At 56.5% G+C, this 5,153-nt stretch overlaps 1 long non-coding RNA gene across 1 annotated transcript; it reads left to right on the forward strand.

The window, feature by feature from the left end:
* Nucleotides 1-479: 479 nt before the first annotated feature.
* LOC147582277 (uncharacterized) lies at nt 480-1,430 on the forward strand. The gene is made up of 2 exons (XR_015248917.1): nt 480-542; nt 1,202-1,430. It is a non-coding gene; the product is annotated as an uncharacterized LOC147582277 (long non-coding RNA).
* The last annotated feature ends 3,723 nt before the right edge of the window (nt 1,431-5,153 follow it).

The following is a 5,153-nucleotide window of genomic DNA, read 5'->3' on the forward strand; positions in this document are numbered from 1 at the left end:
TTCTATATCAAAAAGAATCAAAATCAATGTGTTTAAATGTTGCAAAACAAACAAAAACTTTTGCTGCCCTGGGGATAAAGTCCATGCTCCTGCGCTCACACTGGGAGGTCCTTTGGCGCCAGCGGCTGCTTCGCCTCCAGTCTCCGGACTCCTGGGTCCGCCACAGCCAGCCCCATCCGCTTTCCACGCCCCAGAGCCCCTTGCTCTCTCTTACCTCTGGGCCTTTGGCCATGCTGTTCCATCCACCTGGAAAACTCAGCACCTCCGACTGCCTCTTAGTTTTGCTTTTTTCCTCCTTCAGCCTGGCACCAGGCGCCTGCCCATGCCCCCTCCCCCGCTGCTCACCGTCTCGCCCTGCCTGGCTGGCTCCCCAGCACCCTGGCCTCACCTCTGTCAGGCAGGCGCTCCTATCACGCTGTGAGGCCTCTTCCGCCCGTCAGCCACCCCCCCCCCCCCAACACTATCTCACAATGGCCTGGAAGGTGAGGACAGGCCCTGGTTCACCGACAGCATCCAGGGCCCAGCTCTATGCCTGGCACACGGTGGGTTTCAACAGCGGTTGCTGACGGAACTGACAGATGATTTCCTGAAATGAACTAGCGCACAGCTGGCACCCAGGCTCGGCTCTCGAGCAGGCCTGTTAGTGCGGCGGGATCCCGGGGCCTCAGGGCCCGCCGAGGCAGTCTGCAGGGGCAGACAAAGCAACCCGCAGCAGCGCCGCCTGCTCACTCCACGGTGGCTTTTATTTCCTCTTTGGTGGTGCCAAGTCCCTGAACAAATATTTTCCTGGAGCGGAGTTGCGGCTTAGCTCCCGGCCCTAAGCGCTGGAAACACCGCTGCGCCGGGCAGCTCCCAGGACCCAGAGGAGGCGCGGGGTCCGGCTGCAGCTCTGGGCCAAGGGTCATCGGGACGCCTCTGCCCGGTGCCCACCCTCCTGGCCGGCGCACGGGCCCTGCATCGGGCTGCCGACCCGGGAGGCAGCCGGCTTGCTCTTGTTCGGCCCACGGCTGGGAAAGGCTTTAGCCCTGGGCCTCTCTGCCCATAAATTAGAATCCTCTGGGATCCCGAAGAAAACGTAGGCCATGTGGGCCTCCCTCGTTTTTTTTTGCTGAAAAAGCTACAGTGGGGTTTAAAGGAACTAATTAGAATCTCAGAAGCCCTTTTAAAAGCCTCCCTCCCCACTTTAACTTTCTTATTGCAGAATAACATACACAGAACATGCTCATCTGGAGCGTATAGCTTGATGATTGCCTTACGTATGCATACACCCCTGTAATCACCACCTACATCAAGCCAGAGAACCTTCCAGAAAAGCTTCCTTCATGTTCCTGCCTTGCCAATCCCACACCCCCAGCAGAAGCACCACGGGCTTTTATTACCATCGATTAGCTTTGCCTGTTCCTGAACTTGATATAAATGGAATCATGCCATCGGGGCTCTTTTGTGTCTGGTTTCTTGAGCTTAACGCATTGCCTGTGATACTCATCTATATTGTACGTGGAACAGCAGCTGGTCCTTTCTTTGCGGAGGAGGAGTATTCCACTGCATCAGCGTGTCACCATCTAGTTCTCCGTTGTCCTGTTTGGGGTTTGTTTCCACGTTCGGGCTCTGTATGGTGAATGAAGCCTCCAGCAGACGCGAGCCCTCCTTCCGCTTGGATTAGAAGGAAGCTACAGGTTTCTCTTCGTCAGATTCTGCTCCACCACGCACGTGTCCATTGGCACGCTCTCCAGCCGCCTGGAAGAGTTCTGGGCGCTCCACGTGCTCCCCAGCTATCGTCCATCTCTAATGTGAGCCTCTGTTGTAGGGTGCAGGGGTGCCTTGCACCGTGAATAAGCTTCGAGCTTGACTTTCAGAGCAAGACGGCAAGCAGCTCCAGGTGGCTACAGGGAGCACCCCAAAGGCAAAGACTCCCTTTCTGCAGTGAGCGCATGCCTCGTGCTGGGTCATAATAAAGCGTCTGCCTGCAGGAGGCACCCAGGGTAGCAGGAAGCCAATGTGGAAGCACACACCTAGGTGATGTGGTGAGAGGTGCCAAGAGGAGTGACCCAGAAGTTCAGGGGCACAGAGGCCTCAGTGCCTCTCCTTAGAGCTGTGAGCCCAGGCTTGAAGCAAAGCAGGTATACGGTAACACGGCCAAGGGCCCGATTTGGGAGTGCGTTCACACGCACCCCCGCACTCCGCCAGCAGGTGTAGAGCTGGTGATGCTCAAAGAAGGCACTGGGTGACAGGGTGCTATGATGCTGGGGAGGGGGGGGTGGAGGGAGAAAGCCAGGTGAGAGCTGTGATCACGTCCAGGCAGAGCTGGCAGGATCCCAAGCCCCTCGAGGGTCCCCTGGCTCAGGGCCCTCCCCTTCTGCTTCTGCAGCTCTGGGAACCAGAGCTCAGGTCTTCCAAGGCAGCCAGCCTGCCTCGCTCTTGTGCCAAGCTGGAGAGAAAGGGGATGGGGGGGGGGTGGTGCTGACGGAGACAGAGGTGGAGAGCGAGCCTCGGAGCAGGGGGCACAGCCCCACACTCCTGCGTGGCAGTCCCCTGCAGACCCATTTAAAAGAAGACTTTTTCCCCAGATGCTTCTTGGGGTCCACCTACCAGAAATGCCAACCTGGGAGGTGGCATCAGATGACCCCCCTGAGGCCCAGCAGTGGGCTCCCATCACCTCTGCCCCCCATGACCACCCGCTCAGAGGACAACCTTCACTCCACGTGAGAAGTGCACCTGGGGAGGGCAAGGTGAGGCCCAGTGAAGTGGGGACAGGCCTTACAGGTTCTGCCGGTTTCACCTCTGAACAAGTTTTCAAACCCAGCTCCTCTTCCCCATCTCTTTGCTGTCCTGGGATTCAGCCTCACATCCCTCCGGTTCCCGGATCTGCTCGCCCCTCCGGTTCCCGGATCTGCTCGCTCCTCAAAGACCCGCAGAGAAGTTGCAGGTGACTTCTCACCATATTCCAGCATCGTCTCTTCCCACACCTGTGTTCATGCCTCATCAGCATGAAGCCTCTTGAGTCCATAAAAAATTTTTTAATGTTTATTTATTTTTGAGAGAGAGACAGAGCGAGAGCAGGGGAGGGGCAGAGAGAGGGGGACACACAGAATACAAAGCAGACTCCAGGCTCTGAGCTGTCAGCACAGAGCTTGACGAGGGGCTCGAACTCACAGACCTCGAGATCATGACCCCTGAGCCAAAGTCGGACGCTTAACCAACTGAGCCACCCAGGTGCCCTTTGAATCCCTATTTTTGCCAAAGCTGGACCTTCTGCCTGAAATGCCTCCCACCCCCATCCCCCATTTGAGATGCCTCTGTCCTTCAAGTGCCACCTCTGGGTACCTCTCCCAACCTACCCACACTGAGCCCCCTACCATGACGTCCCTGAGAGGAGCACGGAGCATCTTTGTTCTGGATGTGAAGGCACAGGGTAACCTTGTGATCTGGAGCAAACTTGAGAGGCAAGCGAGGCAGAAAGTGCAATTTAAAACAGAAACTGGCTTAAATTAAGAAGGTGACAATCGATTTAGGAGATGGCTCGCTCGTCAGTTGAGGAAAGAACTTGTACGAACTCTTGGTGGAAAATTCAAGGAGCCCTCATCCCCACACAACGTAGGAACACATGGCCAGGCGCACCACGGTGAGATGTAAAGGTGAGGAAAAAAGGACACATCACTCCTTGCTCCATTCCCAGCAGAGGGGGGCAGGGGGAGTCTTGAAAACGCAGAAAAGAGGGGAGAAGGGGGTCAAGGTGGTGGGAAGCAGGGCAGCAAGCTAAGGACTGAGAAGGGCAGGGAGAAATCCCCTGAGGCAGGGGTGCCTGAGAAACCTGAATATGATGTTAACCCCCTTCACATTTTCACTTCTCTGTTAGGTTCACTGAGTGAACCTGGTTTTATGGCACCATCCTGTTTGGGTAATGCCGTCTGGTGGGGATGCTCCCGGCAGGAGCACAGAGCACCACACACTGGAGCACAGACCCAGAAAGGGAATTAGCAGAGCAAGAGAAGCCGCGGGCAGCGGCACAGCTTTGCCATTTAGAGACGATGGGAGCAGGTGGACGCTGGGTCTCGGAACCTTGCAGGTCCCACGTGGAAGGGACGTCGAGCCCTCTCAGTCCTAGTGCTGCCTTCAGTGTATGCACGGCCCACCGTGGACTTGGGGGCCAGGCTGCCTGCGTCCAAACCCAGCTCCGCTGCTCACTGACATGTTGCTTCCTCTGTGTGCCAGTTTGTGTCTGTGAAGGGGGCACACGGTAGTGAGGTCTCAGAGATGGGTTAGCTGTCGGTGGTGGATGAAATAACCCAGGTGTGGTGTGGAGCAGCCCCTGGCCCATAGTGAGCTCAGTAGAAGTGTTAATATTCAAGTTGCCTATTTACGACTGTAAGTAGGGGCTGGCAGAAAATAGGCATTCAGTGTTTTCAGTGTAGAACAAATGGATGAGCTAAGGTCTTTGTCTCAGCCTCCGAACACTCTGAGCACAATATGTCGGGGGAAAGCATAATTCACTCTGCAATGCCGCCCAGAGCCTGCTGTCCCCACTCCACCCACAGGTGCAGGGCCCTGGAAGGAATGGTCCCTCTTGCCCTACATTCCCAGGACACACCTGGGGTTCAGGATAGCACCTGAAGCCGGGGGTTCCGATGCCAGGAGCCCCGGGCAGGGAGACCGGCCACAGAGGGGCAGCTGAGGGGCTGGGTGGCAGCCTGGATGGGACTCTAAGGGGAGGGCAGCCAGGTGCCCTCAGGACACTGGGCTCCTGCCGTGCATTGTGCTTTTTCGACTTTCAAATTTTTCACTGTAGTTTTTCCATGTAGACATTTCTAGGCTTTTGGCACTTTGCTGGGGAGCGTTCGGGTGTTGCATGACAATGAGTGCACAGAGTAGCTAGCAAACTTTCAGTCAGTAGGAAGCTCTCGTGTCCACAAGGTAGGGAAGGATCTAGGAGAGCAAGAAGGACGATCTGGGCAGGAGACAGAGACCCCTGGGAGGAGGTAGGACAACCAAGGCCAGACAGAGGGGGGACACAGCACTCCCTCACTGCAGAGGGACTGGCACTAATCCTACTGTTCACCACCGAGGCACATCACAGCCCAGAACCAGTCTCTCTCCAAGAAGGTGACAGGGAAGGACATCGCCAGGCCAAGAAGAGACTCAACCACCACCACAGC

Source organism: Puma concolor, chromosome A3 (assembly GCF_028749965.1).
Source record: "Puma concolor isolate L17-30 chromosome A3, mPumCon1.1.hap2, whole genome shotgun sequence".
NCBI classification, from domain to species: domain Eukaryota; kingdom Metazoa; phylum Chordata; class Mammalia; order Carnivora; family Felidae; genus Puma; species Puma concolor.